The sequence below is a fragment of the Pseudophryne corroboree genome, chromosome 8 (assembly GCF_028390025.1).
Source record: "Pseudophryne corroboree isolate aPseCor3 chromosome 8, aPseCor3.hap2, whole genome shotgun sequence".
Lineage (NCBI taxonomy): Eukaryota > Metazoa > Chordata > Amphibia > Anura > Myobatrachidae > Pseudophryne > Pseudophryne corroboree.
The window spans coordinates 172,363,137-172,384,664 of NC_086451.1; the positions used below are offsets into that span (position 1 = coordinate 172,363,137).

At 47.1% G+C, this 21,528-nt stretch overlaps 2 non-coding genes across 2 annotated transcripts; one reads left to right on the forward strand and one right to left on the reverse strand.

Moving 5' to 3' along the window:
* Window positions 1-349: 349 nt before the first annotated feature.
* Window positions 350-423, reverse strand: TRNAS-ACU (transfer RNA serine (anticodon ACU)). Its single transcript has one exon. It is a non-coding gene; the product is annotated as a tRNA-Ser (tRNA).
* An 11,508-nt stretch (window positions 424-11,931) lies between these two features.
* On the forward strand, window positions 11,932-12,098 carry LOC134951178 (U1 spliceosomal RNA). Its single transcript, XR_010183966.1, has one exon. It is a non-coding gene; the product is annotated as a U1 spliceosomal RNA (small nuclear RNA).
* Window positions 12,099-21,528: the final 9,430 nt, after the last annotated feature.

Below are 21,528 nucleotides of genomic sequence, written 5' to 3' on the forward strand. Positions count from 1 at the left end.
AATGAAGCAAGTTTAATTTAGTAATAGGTGAAAAACCATCCCTACAAAGGTGTTAATCAGAGACTTGGCTTTGTGGACACTTTTCAGAGAACAAATTTGTTAGCATAAAAATAAAGCCAGAAAATGAAGAGCTGTTTAATCACTCAATTGGATTTTTTTTGCCAGCATATTTCTTTTTCTCTGCAACCCACTGCTAAATTGTGCTTCCTAGCTGTTTTTATTAAATCACTGAATCAAATCTAACTCTGATTACATCAGAAAAGGCCAGGTACCCTACACCATAACAGGGGGTTTGAAATTTTGACTTGTCTACTTAAAGATCACCAAAATCTGATAACAAGGTCAATTACGTCCCTGGGTGGGATTGAACCACCAACCTTTTGGTTAGTAGCCGGACACACTAACCGATTGCGCCACAGAGACACTTCGCGAAAAGTACATACTGACAAAGGCTAATAAGCATACATCTAAAACTTTTCCTAGAAAAACTTTAAAAAGTCAATAATCTGGAGAGTTTTTTTAAGATGTTTCTTCCATCAACCAACGAAGAAACACATTGGTACTTTCCCATGATAAGTGAGTGCTTTAGGATCTCTTGCACTTACATGTGCAGCAGAGTACTGCAATGGAAGCATGCTGGGCCCATTACCCAGAGGTAGGCAGATTGAAACTATCCTCTGCTATATGCATTTTTTTTGTTAATTAAAGTAATCCAAAACTGGGATTGATATGTTAGCTCTTTTATGTTTTCTTAAAGTACAATAACTTTTACCATTTTAATTTGTTTTAATAGTGTATTGACAGTATTGTTTTCTTTCAAAAATCTACTTAATTTTTTTTACCCTATTATTAAAATGGTAATTGACAAAAACAAACTACATTTGTTTGGGAGAAAAATGCAAAGGTACAAGACAGCTTTTCCTTGCCAATATCTCTCTTTTGCAAAGAGCTACGCATTGGAAAATTCAGGGCTATACCGTGTAGATGAAGCACTAACAGGAGGCTTTAAAATTTATATTCTAGTGTCCTTCGTTTGGGAGAAAAATCCAATGGTACAAGACAGCTTTTCCTTGCCAATATCTCTCTTTTGCAAAGAGCTGCGCATTGGAAAATTCAGGGCTATGCCGTGTAGATGATGGCCTAACAGGAGGCTTTAAAATTTTCTTTCTAGTGTCCTTCGTTTGGGAGAAAAATGCAAAGGTACAAGACAGCTTTTCCTTGCCAATATCTCTCTTTTGCAAAGAGCTGCGCATTGGAAAATTCAGGGCTATGCCGTGTAGATGATGGCCTAACAGGAGGCTTTAAAATTCCAAACGAAGGACACTAGAAAGAAAATTTTAAAGCCTCCTGTTAGGCCATCATCTACACGGCATAGCCCTGAATTTTCCAATGCGCAGCTCTTTGCGATTACAATCCAACCTGAATCAGGCTCTATTACCTATCACAATGCACTGCAGGTAGTACAAAATGGGGTTAATATAGGAGAAAAACCCCCAGAGCTGTGCTCCTTAACTGTCCCTGGTGGCTAGTGGAGCGGCTGCCCAGTAATCAGTGTCCACGCCAGTGCGCACACGGCCCGCCCCCTACAGCCACGCTGGATCTCGGTATAGTGTGGGCACAGAAGCCCCTTACCTCCCTTTCATCAGCGGCCTCGTGATCCCGGAGGGCGGTGTGTGTGTGTGACTGACCTTAGGAAGAAACCGGAGCCTCCGCTGCAGTGACCCAGCAACCAGGGCACGGGAGTATACTGCGCCGCTGGGAGTGATGGAGCTGCAGTAAAGATGTCTATTAGACCTAGCCTGCTGCAGCCCTTATAGATTCTTATAAAAAAAGTTCTTCTTTTCTTGTCAAAATTAATAGCTAAGAATAGGCTGCCTGAGGCAGCCCCCTGTTAAGTGGCCTGCTACTGAAGGCACCAACTACAAACTGAGCTCCCTGTTCATGGAAGCGAGGTTATAGAGCAGGGGGCGCTGAGCATCTTGGGAACAGTCAAAAGCTTTGAGCCTGTTGGTGCCTCAGATCAAGATCCTACTCTACACCCCAATGTGAATCCTTGTGGAGTCCAGTGTACCCCACAGAAGAAATGAATGTGTCACACCCATTGGCAGCAACATTAGAATAGCTGCTGATGGGCACAATTGAGAAAGGAAGGGGGGGAAACATTTGAATCCAGCACATATATGTAATTTGAATATGTAATTTGTACCTTCCTACTTTAAAATGTAATGGATGAACCTCACCCTGTGAGAACTATCTTTATGATCAAGAGATCTCATATGCAAGATAAGTATGTGTTGGCAGAGGCGCTCACTGGGCAGAGATGCTGATCGCATCTCTGGCATGTGCCGGTGCACTGCGGCACCAGCACACACACACACTGCAGACCTGATCTCCTGTTGTGTGAATATGCACAGCAGAGATCAGGTCTGAATTAGGCCCTATATACAGCTGTCAGTAAGGCAGGGATCTGCTGCTGCCAGTGAGGCAGGGATCTGCTGCTGCCAGTGAGGCAGGGATCTGCTGCTGCCAGTGAGGCAGGGATGTGCTGCTGTCAGTGAAGCAGTGATCTGCTGCTGTCAGTGAGGCAGTGATCTGCTGCTGTCAGTAAGGCAGGGATGTGCTGCTATAAGTGAGGCAGGGATGTGCTGCTGTCAGTGAAGCAGGGATGTGCTGCTGTCAGCAAGGCAGTGATCTGCTGCCCACTATCTCCCTATCACCCCTGCCTGAGTCACACACTTTCCCTGTCACCCCTGCCCCAGTTACCCACTATCTCCCAGTCACCGCTGCCTCAGTTAACCACTATACCTGCGACCCCTGCCTCAGTCACCCACTATACCAGTCACCCCTGCTTTAGTCACCCACTATCTCTGTCACCCCGGCCTCAGTCACCCACTATCTCCCACTCATACATGCTTCAGTCACCCACTATCTCCCAGTCATCCCTGCCTCAGTCACCTACTGACACCAGTGCAGACATTTCTGCTGCGGCCTCTCCACTCTCCAGCGTGAACGTCCTGACGACTGAGGAAATCCGCTTCCCAGTTGAGGACTCCGGGAATGAACACTGCCGATATTGCTGGCAGATGACGTTCTACCCAACTGAGGATTTTTGATACTTCCAGCTTTGCTATGCAATTTCGAGTGCCGCCTTGATGATTTGTGTACACTACCGTGGTGGCGTTGTCCAATTGTACTTGAACAGGCCTGTTCTGTACTAGAGGCAGGGCCAGTGTCAATGAATTGAACACTGCCTGCAATTCCAGAATGTTTATCGGGAGGAGAGATTCCTCCCTGGTCCACCGATGGTGAAGGGTCGTCATCACGGCCATGACCTTGGTGAATTTCCGAGGTGCCGTGGCCAAACCAGAAGGCAGGACCTGAAATCCAAAAACTAACCAGGCACAACACTGCTTAGCTTCCAACATCAGATGAGATTGGACATATCCAGTGTGATGCGGCTGTAGATGATTTTTGCTGTTTCTAACTTCTACTTCTAACTACTGGTACATCAATGAATAAGTTTCAAAATAGAATGCATCAAGAGAACGGTGTTGGTAGTATAAAACTACCTACAGCACCTGGTATTCCCAGGTGGTCTCACATCCAAGAACAAACCAGGCCTAAAATCAGGTGATATTGGGCATATACAGTGTGGTGTGGCTGTAGATGAGCTTAGTGGTTTCTGTTAGAGTTCTTCTACTTCTAACTACTCGTACATAAATGAGTAAGCGGACGATTTATTAAACCTGGTGAAATGATAATTTGCATGGTGATAAAGTACCAGCCAATCAGCTCCTAATTGCCATGTCACAGGCTGGGTTTGAAAAATGACAGTTAGGAGCTGACTGGCTGGTACTTTATCACCTTGCACTTTATCAGTTCACCAGGCTTAATAGATCTGCCCCAATGTTTCAAAATGGAATGCATCAAGAGAACGGTGTTAGTATTGTAAAAATACACACCGCCCCTGGTATTTCCTGGTGGTCTCCCATCCAAGTACTAAAACCAGGACCAACACTGCTCAGCTTCCATGATCAGGAGAGATTGGGCAAATCCAGTGTGCTGTGGCTGTAGATGAGCTGGTGGTTTTTATTACAGCTCTTCTACTTCTAACTTCTGGTACATAAAAGAATACATGTAAAAATTAAATGTACCAAGAAAATGGTGTTGGTAGTTTAAAAACACCTAAAGAATCTGATACTACCAAGCAGTCTCCCATCCATGTATTAACAAAGTCCAATACTGCTTTGCTTCAAAAATCAAATGAGATTGGGCATATCCAGTGTGGTGTGGCTTTAGATAAGCTTTGTGGTTTCTGTTAGAGCTCTTCTACTTCTAACTACTGGTACATTAATGAATATGTATAAGGTTGTAGTTTATCCAATATGCCTTTACTACCTTACCTTTCAACCCCCCCTCCCCTCTTCTCCTTATAGCTTCCTTAGTTCTCTCCTCCTCATGTGTGCGTTATTTGTTTTCTCATACGTCCTAGATGATGCTGGGGTCACATTAAGAACCTTGGGGTATAGACTGGATCCGCAGGAGACATGGGCACTTTAAGACTTTCAAAGGGTGTGAACTGTCTCCTCCCTCTATGCCCCTCCTCCAGACTCCAGTTTTAGTATTGTGCGCAGTGATACTGGATGCACTACAGGGGAGCTCTACTGAGTTTCTCTGAAAAGACTTGTTAGTTTTTTTTATTTTCAGGGAGGCTGCTGGCAACAGTCTCCCTGCTTCGTGGGACTTAGGGGAGAGAAGTATGACCAACTTCTAGTGAGTTCAATAGCTCTGCTTCAGGCTGACAGGACACCATTAGCTCCTGAGGGTGCTGATCGCTGGGTACGCCTAGATGCACACTCCCGCAGCCTGCCGTCACCCCCTTACAGAGCCAGAAGACAGGTGAGTAGCAGAAGAACAGAAGACTTCTTCTCCAGTGATGGCATTCTGAGGTACCGAGCAGCGAGCGGAACGCTGCGCGCCATGCTCCCACACAAACACAGGCACTGCAGGGTGCAGGGCACGGGGGGGGGGGGCACCCTGGGCAGCATAAATTCCTCACAAAAGGCTGGAAAAAGTGGACATTAGTGCCTGGGCACTGTCCTTACCCCGCTAGCGTAATTAATTATTTCTGAGCAGGACAGATACGCGCCATTACAGTAGCGGGGCTTCTTCCTCACCTCACCAGAACATCTTTAGAGCATTACAAGTCTATCACTATAGAGTTTATTATTTCCCAGACTGTGTACTTTTGGCGCTGGATTGTGAGCTGAAAAATCCTCTGTGTCCCTCTGACAGATTTACTGACGGTCTGTCCCCCATAAGCCGATGTGTCTGTGGGTACTTGGTACATGTGTGTCAACATGTCGATGGCTGAATGTTTTTCCCAAGAGGAAACTATATTAGGAATGCAGACATATGATGGTGGCCCTGTTGGCACCACCAATAACTGACTGGGTAAAAGTTTCAGTAATATCAGAGTAAGGTTGGATAAATCTGTGTCCCAGACACAGACGTAGAGAATAGATGTGATGTTCATGGCTATGTTTCTTTTCCCTCAGGCCCCGCGGGGTCGCAAAAATGTTATTTTGCCCAGTTACTACACACTGATACTGACACGGATACTGATTCCTATGTCGACCATAATGTTTCCTGATTAGATCCAATATTGGCAAGGAGCATTCAGTACATGATTGTGGATATTAAGGACATATTAAAATCACTGAAGACCCTGCTGTTCCTGAGAAAGGGGTCTATATGTATGTATATATAGATATATAATGAAAGCTGATGTAACGTTCCTCCATCTCTGTTTGAGAAAGTCTGGGCCAGCTCGACAAGATGGTTTCAAATCCCCAAAAGGATTCTGGTTGTTTATTCATTTCCCGCCGCGGACAGAATAAAGTGGGAGTCACCCCCTGTTCTGCACGGGGCCCTGTCACAAATCCAGCGGATCGTATGCAGGAAGCTACATTATTTCTAGTTATGTAACCAAGGGTACATTACTTAGACCTGCCATTACATGTGCATGGGTGAGTAGTAGTATTCAAGAATTGGTCGAATACCTTGTCATCCGATATAGATACCTTGGAGAGATGGGATACTCCTTACGTTGTATCATATCAAGGACACTGCAGCATACTTACGTGAGACTGCAAGGGATATAGGACTCTTGAGTTCACGGGCCAATTTCATGGCAGTCTCGGATAGGAGGGCATTGTGGATTCACCAAGAGAATGCTGATGCTGACTCCAAGAAGAAAGGGAGTCCCTTCCCTATGAAGGTGAAGCGTTGTTTGGTGACTGCCTAGTTAATTTGATCTCGGCAGCTCCCGCAGGTAAGTCAACCTTCTTGCCCTATGTTCCCTCCCAACGGATGAAGACGCATCATTATCTGATGCAGTCATTTCGGCCCAATAGATATGCAAGAAGTTAAGATTCCCCTTTCTTTGCAGGTAGAGGAAGGGGAAGAGGGAAGAGGTCTGCATCCTCTTCAAGATCGCAGGAGCAGAGATCATCCTCTGCTTCTGCCAAATCCACCGCATGACGCTGGGGCTCTCTTGCAGGAGCCCGCATCAGTGGGGGCACGTCTAAAACTCTTCAGTCAGTTCTGGATTCATTCGGACATGGACTCGTGTGTTTTACAAATAGTGTCCCAAGGGTACAAACTGGGGTTTCAAGACGTTCCCCCTCACCGATTGTTCAAATCGGCTTTAGTCAGCAGGGAGAAGGTTTTTATTCAAGCCTCTTCGTGGTCCCTAAGCCGGACAGCTCAGTCAGACCAATCTGAAATCTGAAATCCCTCAATTTCTACCTAAGGAAATTAAATTTCAAGATGGAATCTCTCAGTGCAGTGATCTCCAGTCCGGAGGAAGGAGATTTCATGGTTTTGGTAGACATAAAGGATGCCTACTTACATGTTCCCATTTAGCCTCTGCATCAAGCTACCTGAGGTTTGCAATTCAGTATTGTCATTACCAATTTCAGACATTGCCGTTTGGTCTGTCCACGGCTCTGAGGATTTTCACCAGGGTGATCGCAAGCAAGGAGTAACAATTATCCCGTACTTGGATGATCTTTTGATAAAGGCGAAATCCAGGGACCAGTTAGTGCAAAACATTGCACTCTCCCTGACAGTTCTTCAACAACATAGTTGGCTCCTAAACTTGCCAAAATCGCAGTTGGTCCCAATGACGCGGTTGTTGTTTTTGGGAGTGATACTGGACACAGAAGAGGTTTTCTTCCAGTGGAAAGGCTCTGGAGATCCAGAGTCTGGTCAAACAAATTCTGAAACCAGCAAGAGTGTTAATCCATCAATGCATTTGGTTGCTGGGTAAGATGGTTGCGGCCTACGAGCCCATTCAGTTTGGCTGGTTCCATGCCAGAGTGTTCCAGTGGGACCTGTTGGACAAGTGGTCCGGATCCCACCTACACACGCACCGGAGGATAATCCTGTCTTCCAAGACCAGAATCTCACTCCATTGGTGGCTGCACAGTTCTCACCTCCTAGAGGGGCGAAGGTTCGGGATCCAGGACTGGATCCTAGGGACCATGGATGCAACCCTCCGAGGCAGGGGAGCAGTCACACAGGGGGAAAACGTCCAAGGAAGATGGTCAAGTCGGGAAAGTTGTCTCCACATAAATGTTCTGGAGTTAAGGGCCATTTAATAACTGCAGACACAGTACGCACTGGGACGGGTGCCCAGCATCCTCTACGGAATAAGAGAAAAGGATTTACCTGTAGGTATTAAAATCCTATTTTCTCTAACGTCCTAGAGGATGCTGGGGACTCCGTAAGGACCATGGGGATAGACGGCTCCGCAGGAGACATGGGCACTTTAAGAAAGACTTTAGTTCTGGGTGTGCACTGGCTCCTCCCTCTATGCCCCTCCTCCATACCTCAGTTTGATACTGTGCCCAGTGGAGACTGGGTGCTTTTCAGGAGCTCTCCTGAGCTTTCTGACAGAAAGTATTTTGTTAGGTTTTTAATTTTCAGGGAGCACTGCTGGCAACAGACTCCCTGCATCGAGGGACTGAGGGGAGAGAAGCAGCCCTACTCTCCGAGTTGCAAGGTCCTGCTTCTTAAGCTACTGGACACCATTAGCTCCAAAGGGATTAGCTCCAAAGGGATTGGTACGCAGGATCTCACCCTCGCCGTCCGTCCCAGAGCCGCGCCGCCGTCCCCCTCGCAGAGCCGGAAGATAGAAGCCGGGTGAGTATGAGAAGAAAAGAAGACTTCAGAGGCGGCAAAGGACTTCATGATCTTCATTGAGGTAACGCACAGCACTGCAGCTGTGCGCCATTGCTCCCATACACCTCACATACTCCGGTCACTGTAAGGGTGCAGGGCGCAGGGGGGGCGCCCTGGGCTGCAATATAAACCTCTTTTTGGCAGAAATATAACATATATACAGCTGGGCACTGTATATATGTATGAGCCCCCGCCAATTGTACAGTTTAAGCAGGACAGAAGCCCGCCGCCGAGGGGGCGGGGCTTCTCCCTCAGCACTCACCAGCACCATTTTTTCTCCACAGCACCGCTGAGAGGAAGCTCCCCGGACTCTCCCCTGCTTATACCACGGTAGACAAGAGGGTTGAAAAGAGAGGGGGGGGCACATAATTTGGCGCAAATTACTTACAGCAGCGCTACTGTGCAAACATTAAGTTACTGTGCTATTCCTGGGTTATATAGCGCTGGGGTATGTGCTGGCATACTCTCTCTCTGTCTCTCCAAAGGGCAGAGCCGGCCATAGGCATAGGCAAACTAGGCAATTGCCTAGGGCATTTGATATGCCTAGGGGCATCAGCAACTTCTGCTGATTAAAATGATATGCGGCATGCCTATATTCTGTGTGTAGCATTTCATATGCAGATACAGCCACAGTCTCACACAGTATATAGGCGTGCTGCATATCATTTTAATCGGCAGAAGCTGCGTGTGCATCCTAACAACATAGCAATGCAAATAAGATGCATTTTAATAAAAAAAAGGTGCCCCAACGTTAGCATTGAGGCAAGATTTATGAGGACACATCTGTATCCAAGCAGAGGCAGAGGTCACAGTGTTAGTGGCAGTGTGAGTGCTGTGTGCATGTGAGTGGGTTGATTGTGCAGTAGTGTTCGGAATATGAGTAAGGAGCATTATGTGTGTCATGTAAAAATGCATTAATAATGTGCAACATATGGGTAAGGGGCACTATGTGTGTCATTATGTGTATAAGGGCATTAATAATGTGCGGCATATGTGTAAGGGACATTGGTGGTCATTTCGAGTTGTTCGCTCTGTAATTTTCTTCGCATCGCAGCGATTTTCCGCTAATTGCGCATGCGCAAGGGTGGTCATTCCGAGTTGTTCGCTCGGTAATTTTCTTCGCATCGCAGCGATTTTCAGCTAATTGCGCATGCGCAATGTTCGCTCTGCGACTGCGCAAAGTAAATTTGCTATGCAGTTAGGTATTTTACTCACGGCATTAGGAGGTTTTTTCTTTGTTCTGCTGATCGTAGTGTGATTGACAGGAAGTGGGTGTTTCTGGGCGGAAACTGGCCGTTTTATGGGTGTGTGTGAAAAAACGCTGCCGTTTCTGGGTAAAACGCGGGAGTGTCTGAAGAAACGGGGGAGTGTCTGGGCGAACGCTGGGTGTGTTTGTGACGTCAAACCAGGAACGAAACTGACTGAACTGATCACAGTTGTCGAGTAAGTCTGGAGCTACTCAGAAACTGCTAAGAAGTGTCTATTCGCAATTCTGCTAATCTTTCGTTCGCAATTTTGATAAGCTAAGATTCACTCCCAGTAGGCGGCGGCTTAACGTGTGCAATGCTGCTAAAAGCAGCTTGCGAGCTAACAACTCGGAATGAGGGCCATTATGTGTAAAAGGGCATTAATAAAGGTTGTCATAATGTGTAAGACGCATTATGTTTATAAGGACATTAGTGATGTGTCTCATATGTGTAAGGGGCATTACTGTGTGGAATTATGTGTATAAATGCATTACTAATGTGTGGCATTATGTGTATAAGGTGCTCTAATATGTAGCGTTGCGTATAGAAAGGGCATTTACTGTGTCGTCTAATGTGAATAAAGAGCAATAGGGTGTGGTGTAATGTAAATAAGGAGCAATTCAGTGTGATGTAATGTGAATAAGGAGCACTACTGTGAGAAGTAACGTTTATAAGGTAAAGTAATACTACTGTGGGATGTAATGTGAATTATGGACACTATCGCGTGATCAAATGTGAATAAAATTGCAGTACTGTGTGGCGGAATTTTAATTGGGGGTACTATTGTGAGGACATGCCCATTGCCAGCAAAAACACACCCCTTTTTGGACTGTGCGCCAAATGTGCGAACTGTTCCTGTTTAAAATATAGGGGGTACAAACACCAAAATAAGTACTGTTATGGGTGAGGGTTGATGGTGCTGGGAAAGAGGTGCAAGGTCAGAGGCGGAACCAGCGGTGGTGCTAGGGGGCACCAGGCAAAATCTTGCCTAGGGCATCATATTGGTTAGGGCCAGCTCTGCCAAAGGGCCTTGTGGGGGAAATGTCTTCAGTAAAAGCATTCCCTGTGTGTGTGGTGTGTCGGTACGCGTGTGTCGACATGTCTGAGGAAGAAGGCTATATTAGAGAGGAGCGGGAGCAAATGAATGTGGTGTCTCCGCCGACACCTGATTGGATGGATATGTGGAAAGTTTTAAATGCTAGTGTAAACTCATTGCACAAAAGATTAGACAAGGCTGAAGCTTTGGGACAGTCAGGGTCTCAACCCATGCCTGATCCTATGTCGCAGGGACTGTCAGGGTCTCATAAGTGCCCACTATCCAGATTGTTGACACAGATACCGACACGGATTCTGACTCCAGTGTCGATTACGATGATGCAAAGTTACAGCCAAAATTGGCAAAATACATTTGATATATGATTATGGCAATAAAAGATGTTTTGCACATCACAGAGGAGCCCCCTATCCCTGACAAGAGGGTACATATGTACAAGGGAAAGAAGCCTGAGGTAACCTTTTCCCCTCACACGAGCTGAACGAGTTATGTGAAAAAGCTTGGGAATCTCCTGCAGATTTCCAAAAGGATTCTTATGGCGTATCCTTTCCCATCAACGGATAGGTTACGATGGGAATCCTCCCCTTGGGTGGACAAAGCATTAACACGCTTATCCAAGAAGTTAGCCCTCCCGTCCCAGGATACGGCTACCCTCAAAGAGTCTGCTGACCGCAAACAGGAGATTACCCTGAAGTCCATTTATACACATTCAGGTACCTTACTCAGACCGGCAATTGCGTCGGCCTGGGTGTGTATGTGTAGTGCTGTAGCGGCATGGACGGATACTCTAGATAAGGATACTATTTTATTGCCCCTGGGGCATATAAGAGATGCTGTCCTATATATGTGTGTATGCAAACTACAGGTGGTGCTGCATGGCTCACACCCTTTTACTTGTCTTGTAGAGCAACTCTGGAGCTGTTACTGGGTCCAGCTGCTGCAAGAAATCAGCTTGAATGCTTCAGGGGCTGGGGCATGGCCAACATGAGCCCCACACTGATGGGGGTGTATAAAGCGATCTAGGGGTCATCCAAGCGCAACCCCACAAAGGCCGCCATGCCCTGCGTGACCATTTTCTCTTTTCATATGCAGACGAGGGTTGCAGCCAACTATACCCATTGCTTGGATGACATCACCATATGCGAATCCATCTGCTGCAGGCCTTCCCCCAGGAATGCTTGCACTAGTTGTTGCATTTGGTTTGTTGTTTGGGGGGTGCTTCAGTATTAGGCAGCCTTCTGCCCTCACACATTCGTCTGAAAATGTGTTCTCCCTGCAGTTGTTGTCCCCAGATGAGAGTTCCCTTGTGCTGCCTCAGTTGAATCTCCTTTACTTGACGGAGGTGTGCCTGAGCAGCGGCCCTCCCCAGCCCTATCTCAAATCATACTTATTTTGCTTAGGTGATACCATGGTCATGAAGATTGTTTTCCCAGGGTGAGGTTCATTCATTGCATTCTGGGTATGCTGACCTCTGTGATTTCCCCAAATGTGGGAATCTCGACTGCATAATTTGTGGTAGGGGGGGGGGACTGCATTTGTGCTTTCCCCTGGTTGGCTCTGGTATAATTTAGATCTCATTGTCTCAGGTCTCTCTCCCGCCTAGTTTGCTGTCTGTTTCCACTTCTCTTTTCTTGAGCCCCTCCCTTCTATGCCCTTGCGCACTATCCTGACTTCTCCCGTCTGCTTACTTTGTGCCTTCCAACGCACAATGCGAACTACAGGTGGTGTTGCAGGGCCCACACCCTTTTATTTGCATTACAGAGCAGCTCTGGAGCTGTTACAGTGCCCAGCTGCTGCAAGAAATCAGCTTGAATGCTTCAGGGGCTGGGGCATGGCCAACATGAGCCCCACACCAAAGGAGGGTGGGGGGTGTTCAATGCGAACTAGGGGTCATCCAAGCGCCCCTTTTCTCTTTTCATATGCAGATGAGGGTTCCAGCCAACTTTGGCCCACTGCTTGGATGACATCACCGTATGCAAATCCGTCTGCTGCAGACCTTTCCCCAGGAATGCTTGTACTAGTTGTTGCATATGGTTTGATGTTTGAGGGTGCTTCAGTATTAGGCAGCCTTCCGCCCTCTCATTTTCATCTGAAAAGATGTGGTCTCCCTGCAGTTGTTGTCCCCAGACAAGAGTTCCCTTGTGCTTCCTCAGTTGAATCTCCTTAACTTGACGGTGGTGTGCTCGAGCAGCCGCCCTCCACAGCCCTATCCCAACACATGCTTTTCTTGCGTATGAGATCTCTTGATCATGAAGATAGTTCTCACAGGGTGAGGTTCATCCATTACATTTTAAAGTAGGAAGGTACAAATTACATATTCAAATTACATATATGTGCTGGATTCAAATGTTTTCCCCCCTTCCTTTCTCAATTGTGCCCATCAGCAGCTATTCTAATGTTGCTGCCAATGGGTGTGACACATTCATTTCTTCTGTGGGGTACACTGGACTCCACAAGGATTCACATTGGGGTGTAGAGTAGGATCTTGATCTGAGGCACCAACAGGCTCAAAGCTTTTGACTGTTCCCAAGATGCTCAGCGCCCCCTGCTCTATAACCTCGCTTCCATGAACAGGGAGCTCAGTTTGTAGTTGGTGCCTTCAGTAGCAGGCCACTTAACAGGGGGCTGCCTCAGGCAGCCTATTCTTAGCTATTAATTTTGACAAGAAAAGAAGAACTTTTTTTATAAGAATCTACAAGGGCTGCAGCAGGTTAGGTCTAATAGACATCTTTACTGCAGCTCCATCACTCCCAGCGGCGCAGTATACTCCCGTGCCCTGGTTGCTGGGTCACTGCAGCGGAGGCTCCGGTTTCTTCCTAAGGTCAGTCACACACACACCGCCCTCCGGGATCACGAGGCCGCTGATGAAAGGGAGGTAAGGGACTTCTGTGCCCACACTATACCGTGATCCAGCGTGGCTGTAGGGGGTGGGCCATGTGCGCACTGGCGTGGACACTGATTACTGGGCAGCCGCTCCACTAGCCACCAGGGACAGTTAAGGAGCACAGCTCTGGGGGTTTTTTCTCTTATATTAACCCCATTTTGTACTACCCGCAGTGCATTGTGATAGGTAATAGAGCCTGATTCAGGTTGGATTGCAATCGCAATAAGCAATCCAACTGCAAAAATTGCTAAGAGCATACGCATGCGCCTGCATTTTCTGCGGCACCCCGCAGATAATGCGATCGCTTCTGACTGTCAATCGGTGCTGGGGGGGGGGGGGGGCAGCAACAATCCATTTCCAAGTCGGAGATGGAGCGGTGCATGGGCAGGGCTACAAAATGGGGTCGGCAACGGAGAAACAGGAGGCGTGGTCAGAGCTGCTGCATGACATCACATGCAGCAGCTGCGATCACAAAAATGGTGGCGGCTTCCTGCGCACACATACAGTCTGCACCAACAGGAGGCTAACCCATTTTTTATGATCACGCTGAACTGCACTGAGACTGCAATTTCAGCGTGGTCAAGAAGGGAGGCGGCATGCTGGGTGGCCCCAGCATGCGAACCAAAGGATTGCAAATTCTGTTACTTAGCAGAATTTGCAATCCTTACTGAATTAGGCCCATTGATTACAAAATGTATTTGTAAATATTTGAAGTTTTTCTTCAGGGACTAACACAAAAGATGCTTGGGGCTACTAACACATGGGTAAGCCACGTAAAGCTTCCCATGGGTCAGTGGCATCACAACGGGGTTGCGGCCCACACCCGAGTGTCACCCGCCAAGGGGGGTGACACCAAAGTGCCGGCTCCTCTTCAGTGACAGAATATGGGTGTTTCACTGTAACATTACGTGCAACACCCAGTTTCTGTCACTGTGCAGGAGCCAGCACCACTCACACACTAGTCCCCGGGTGCAGCACTCAACCCCCGGGATACCCGGAGCAACAAAATGGAGATTCAGGAAAACAGGCCACACCCCTACCTATGAGACCATGCCTCCTTTTTACCATTGCGCTGCTTATCTGCGCGCACTGCATTACAATCTCCCTCGCTGCCTCTCTGGGTGTCACCAATGATAGTGACACCTTTGCCATGCTTGTAGCAGCTGGTCCTAAGATCTACACCTCCAGCCCTGAGTGTTTGCCCTTGTGACTTGTTGATCATCATAGCGAAGCAGATTCTTACAGAAAACTGCAGGGGCTTAGATTGAAAAGAAAAACATTGACGAACCCATCATTTCAGCAACAGGGTCTGCCACACGGCTGACTGAAATGACTGGTTGGTTTGGGTCCCCACCAAAAAAGAAGCAATCAATCTCTCCTTGCACAAACTGGCTCTACAGAGGCAAGATGTCCACCTCATCATCCTCCGATTCCTCACCCCTTTCACTGTGTACATCGCCCCCCTCACATATTATTAATTCGTCCCCACTGGAATCCACCATCTCAGATCCCTGTGTACTTTCTGGAGGCAATTGCTGGTAAATGTCTCCACGGAGGAATTGATTATAATTCATTTTGATGATCATCATCTTCTCCACATTTTCTGGAAGTAACCTCGTACGCCGATTGCTGACAAGGTGAGCGGCTGCACTAAACACTCTTTTGGAGTACACACTGGAGGGAGGGCAACTTAGGTAGAATAAAGCCAGTTTGTGCAAGGGCCTCCAAATTGCCTCTTTTTCCTGCCAGTATACATACGGACTGTCTGACGTGCCTACCTGGATGCGGTCACTCATATAATCCTCCACCATTCTTTCAAAGGTGACAGAATCATATGTAGTGACAGTAGACGACATGTCAGTAATCGTTGCCAGGTCCTTCAGTCCGGACCAGATGTCAGCACTCACTCCAAACTGCCCTGCATCACCGCCAGCGGGTGGGCTCGGAATTCTTAGCCTTTTCCTTGCACCCCCAGTTGCGGGAGAATGTGAAGGAGGAGCTGTTGACGGGTCACGTTCCGCTTGACTTGACAATTTTCTCACCAGCAGGTCTTTGAACCTCTGCAGACTTGTGTCTGCCGGAAAGAGAGATACAATGTAGGTTTTAAATCTAGGATCGAGCACGGTGGCCAAAATGTATTGCTCTGATTTCAACAGATTGAATCCTGGTTAAGCGAATTAAGGGCTCCATCCACAAGTCCCACATGCCTAGCGGAATCGCTCTGTTTTAGCTCCTCCTTCAATGTCTCCAGCTTCTTCTGCAAAAGCCAGGCAGTGTCTGAACTGACTTCACGTGTGGCAAGTTCAAAGGGTTGCAGAACCTTACACAACGTTGAAATCATTCTCCACTGCGCTTGAGTCAGGTGCATTCCCCCTCCTTTGTCTATATCGTGGGTAGATGTATAGGCTTGAATGGCCTTTTGCTGCTCCTCCATCCTCTGAAGCATATAGAGGGTTGAATTCCACCTCGTTACCACCTCTTGCTTCAGAGGATGGCAGGGCAGGTGCAGGAATGTTTGGTGGTGCTCCAGTCTTCGGCACGCGGTGGCTGAATGCAGAAAGTGGCCCGCAATTCTTCGGGCCACCGACAGCATCTCTTGCACGCCCCTGTCGTTTTTTTAAATAATTCTGCACCACCAAATTCAATGTATGTGCAAAACATGGGACGTGCTGGAATTTGCCCAGATGTAATGCACGCACAATATTGGTGGCATTGTCCGATGTCACAAATCCCCAGGAGAGTCCAATTGGGGTAAGCCATTCTGCGATGATGTTCCTCAGTTTCCGTAAGAGGTTGTCAGCTGTGTGCCTCTTATGGAAAGCGGTGATACAAAGCGTAGTCTGCCTAGGAACGAGTTGGCATTTGCGAGATGCTGCTACTGGTGCCGCCGCTGCTGTTCTTGCTGCGGGAGGCAATACATCTACCCAGTGGGCTGTCACAGTCATATAGTCCTGAGTCTGCCCTGCTCCACTTAACCACGGACATGTGGACTAGTGGACCTTGGGTACAACTGCATTTTTTAGGACACTGGTGACTCTTTTTCTGAGGTCTGTGTACATTTTCGGTATCGCCTGCCTAGAGAAATGGAACCTAGATGGCATTTGGTACCGGGGACACAGTACCTCAATCAAGTCTCTAGTTGCCTCTGAATTAACGATGGATACCGGAACCACGTTTCTCACCACCCAGGCTGACAAGACCTGAGTTATCCGCTTTGCAGCAGGATGACTGCTGTGATATTTCATCTTCCTCGCAAAGGACTGTTGGACAGTCAATTGCCTACTGGAAGTAGTACAAGTGGTCTTCCGACTTCCCCTCTGGGATGACGATCGACTCCCAGCAGCAACAACAGCAGCGCCAGCAGCAGTAGGCGTTACACTCAAGGATGCATCGGAGGAATCCCAGGCAGGAGAGGACTCGTCAGACTTGCCAGTGACATGGCCTGCAGGACTATTGGCTTTCCTGTCTAAGGAGGAAATTGACACTGAGGGAGTTGGTGGTGTGGTTTGCAGGAGCTTGGTTACAAGAGGAAGGGATTTAGTGGTCAGTGGACTGCTTCCGCTGTCATCCAAAGTTTTTGAACTTGTCACTGACTTATGATTAATGCGCTGCAGGTGACGTATAAGGGAGGATGTTCTGAGGTGGTTAACGTCCTTACCCCTACTTATTACAGCTTGACAAAGGCAACACACGGCTTGACACCTGTTGTCCGCATTTGTGTACAGGATGCATACCTTCATGTCCCCATTTATCCATCTCATCAGGCGTACCTCAGATTTGCGGTACAGGATTGTCATTGCCAATTTCAGACGTTGCTGTTTGGTCTCTCCACGGCCCAGAGAATTTTCACCAAGGTAATGGCGGAAATGATGGTTCTCCTGCGTAAGCAAGGTGTCACAATTATCCCGTACTTGAGCGATCTCATAAAAGCGAGATCAAGAGAGCAGTTGCTGAACAGCGTATCACTTTCACTGAAAGTGTTACAGCAACACGGCTGGATTTTCAATATCCCAAAGTCGCAGTTGGTTTCTACGACTCGTCTGTCTTTCTTGGGCATGATTCTGGACACAGACCAGAAGAGAGTTTATCTCCCGATAGGAAAGGCCCAGGAACTCATGACTCTTGTCAGGAACCTATTGAAACCAAAACTTGTGTCAGTGCATCACTGCACTCGAGTCCTGGGAAAGATGGTGGCATCATACGAAGCCATTCCATTCGGCAGGTTCCATGCGAGGACTTTCCAATGGGACCTACTGGACAAGTGGTCTGGGTCACATTTGCAGATGCATTGGTTGATCACCCTGTCCCCCAGGGTCAGGGTATCACTCCTGTGGTGGCTGCAGAGTGCTCACCTTCTCGAGTGACGCAGATTCGGCATTCAGGACTGGATCCTGGTGACCACAGAGGCAAGCCTCCAAGGTTGGGGAGCAGTCACACAGGGAAGAAATATCCAAGGTCTTTGGTCAAGTCAAGAGACTTGTCTTCACATCAACATCCTGAAACTAGGGGCCATATACAATGCCCTACGTCAAGCGGAGACCTTACTTCGCGACCAACCGGTTCTGATCCAGTCAGACAACGTCACCGCAGTGGCTCATGTAAACCGCCAAGGCGGCACAAGGAGCAGAGTGGCGATGGCACAAGCCACCAGAATTCTTCGCTGGGTGGAGAATCACGCAAGCGCACTGTCAGCAGTGTTCATTCTGGGAGTGGACAACTGGGAAGCAGACTTCCTCAGCAGACACGACCTACATCCGGGAGAGTGGGGACTTCATCAGGAAGTCTTTGCACAGATTACAAGTCGGTGGGAACTGCCACAGATAGACATGATGGCGTCCCGGCTCAACAAAAAGCTACAGAGGTATTGCGCAAGGTCAAGAGACCCTCAGGCAGTAGCTGTAGACACCCTAGTGACACCGTGGGTGTTCCGGCCGGTCTATGTATTTCCTCCTCTTCCTCTCATACCCAAGGTGTTAAGGATAATAAGACAAAGAGGAGTGAGAACAATCCTCATTGTTCCAGATTGGCCACGGAGGACCTGGTATCCGGATCTGCAGGAAATGCTCACAGAAGATCCGTGGCCTCTTCCTCTAAGACAGGACCTGTTGCATCAGGGGCCCTGTCTGTTCCAAGACTTACCGCGGCTGCGTTTGACGGCATGGCGGTTGAATGCCGGATCCTAGCAGTGAAAGGCATTCCGGTTGAGGTCATCCCTACGCTGATAAAGGCTAGGAAGGATGTAACGTCAAAACATTACACCGTATATGGTGAAATTATGTTTCTTGGTGTGAGGCCAGGAATGCTCCTACGGAAGAATTCCATCTGGGCCGTTTCCTTCACTTCCTACAAACTGGAGTGAATTTGGGCCTAAAATTAGGCTCTATTAAGGTCCAGATTTCGGCCTTATCCATTTTCTTTCAAAAAGAATTGGTTTCTCTTCCAGAAGTTCAGACTTTTGTAAAAGGAGTGCTGCATATTCAGCCTCCTTTTGTGCCTCCGGTGGCACCTTGGGACCTTAACGTGGTGTTAAGTTTTCTAAAATCACACTGGTTTGAACCACTTAAAACGGTGGAGTTAAAATATCTCACATGGAAGGTGGTCATGTTATTAGCCTTGGCTTCGGCTAGGCGAGTGTCGGAATTAGCGGCTTTGTCACATAAAAGCCCATATTTGGTGTACCATGTGGATAGAGCGGAATTGCGGACCCGTCCTCAATTCCTACCAAAAGTGGTCTCTTCTTTTCACATGAACCAACCTATTGTGGTGCCTTTGGCTACGCGTGACTTGGAGGATTCCGAGTTACTTGATGTGGTCAGGGCTTTGAAAATTTACGTGGCCAGGACGGCTAGAGTCAGGAAAACTGAAGCGCTGTTTGTCCTGTATGCAACCAACAAGATTGGTGCCCCTGCTTCAAAGCAGGCTATTGCTCGCTGGATTTGTAACACGATTCAGCAAGCGCATTCTATGGCTGGATTGCAGTTACCGAAATCGGTCTAGGCCCATTCCACGAGGAAAGTGGGCTCTTCTTGGGCGGCTGCCCGAGGGGTCTCGGCACTACAGCTGTGTCGAGCTGCTACTTGGTCAGGTTCAAACACCTTTTCAAAATACTATAAGTTTGATACCCTGGCTGAGGAGGAACTCATGTTTGCTCAATCGGTGCTGCAGAGTCATCCGCACTCTCCCGCCCGTTTTGGAGCTTTGGTATAATCCCCATGGTCCTTACGGAGTCCCCAGCATCCTCTAGGATGTTAGAGAAAATAAGATTTTAAACCTACCGGTAAATCTTTTTCTCGTAGTCCGTAGAGGATGCTGGGTGACCGTCCCAAGTGCGGACTACTTCTGCAATACTTGTATATAGTTATTGCTTCAATAAGGGTTATGTTAGAGTTGCATCAATCCTGCACTGATGCTACAGTATGTTGTTTTTTCGTACTCATAACTGGGTAGTTTATCACAAGTTATACGGTGTGATTGGTGTGGCTGGTATGAATCTTGCCCTGGATTAACAAAATCCTTTCCTCATACTGTCAGTCTCCTCTGGGCACAGTTTCTCTAACTGTGGCATAGAGGGGCATAGAGGGAGGAGCCAGTGCACACCCAGAACTAAAGTCTTTCTTAAAGTGCCCATGTCTCCTGCGGAGCCCGTCTATCCCCATGGTCCTTACGGAGTCCCCAGCATCCTCTACGGACTACGAGAAAAAGATTTACCGGTAGGTTTAAAATCTTATTTTCTACTTTATTCTTTTCTATCCTAGTTTATTACGACCAACTTTCATCCAAGGAGTTTGATATTCTACTACCTGCATGCAATTTAAATTGCTTAAATTGTTTATATGGTTGATTTGTCCTTCACAATCCATAATCTGCAACTTGGATGTACTTGTGTCATTGAAAATCTTATAATAAAAATGTTTATATATTGAAAAAAAAAGTTATAAGACATATGCCTACCTACTAAATGGGGTAAAATTAGGGGATTCTGTACTGGAAAAGGACTTAGGTGTCCTCATAGATAGCAAGCTAAGCAGTAGTACCCAAAGTAGGACTGCAGCAAAGAAGGCTAATAAGATATTAGCATGCATAAAACGGGGTATTGATGCTAGGGACGAGAGTATTATACTCCCGTTATATAAATCACTAGTGAGGCCACACCTTGAATACTGTGTACAGTTCTGGGCACCGTACTACAAAAAGGATATCCTGGAGCTTGAAAAGGTACAGAGGAGGGTGACCAAACTAATTAAGGGCATGGAGATGATGGCATACAAGGAAAGGCTTGAAAGACTAGGCATGTTTACATTGGAAAAGCGGAGACTAAGAGGGGATATGATCAACATCTACAAATATATAAGGGGACAATACACAGAGCTTGCGTGGGACCTGTTTCTGGTTAGATCAACACAGAGGACTCGTGGACACTTGCTCAGGTTAGAGGAGAGGAGATTCCACACAATACAGCGTAAAGGCTTTTTCACGGTAAGGACAATACGTGTTTGGAATTCCCTGCCCGAGGGAGTTGTAATGGCGGAATCTGTCAACACCTTTAAGAATGGGTTAGATAAATTCCTATTGGATAAGGATATCCAGGGGTATGGTGCATAGTCATGCATTATAATTACTATAAATAGGGATAAAATGCAATGGCTGACAGCAGCATCAGTCAGACATTTTAGTAAAATCATCATGCATAGGACACCACAAATAGGTTGAACTCGATGGACAATTGTCTTTTTTCAACCTCAGATACTATGTTACTATGTTACTATGTAATATTTGAAGAAACAAAATAAAATAAAGCTATGTATTGGGTTTCACTAACAAGCACATTGGAAGACTTGACTACTGTTAAAAGACATGCATTACATGGTATAGAGCCACAAACCACAATGTAGTAAAATAAAAACAAACTTACATGTGTATCAAACCTATGTGAGGCTTACATTGATAGTGCAAGATCAACACTCTATCAACTGTGCAAACTAGACTGCACATAAATGCCATAAAATTTATCTGAGATTTTAGTAAATAAGGCCTGTTGCTGTCCGGGTCACACAGCCGTCACGGCCCCGCCCCCATACGGTCCGGTCATGTCTGCG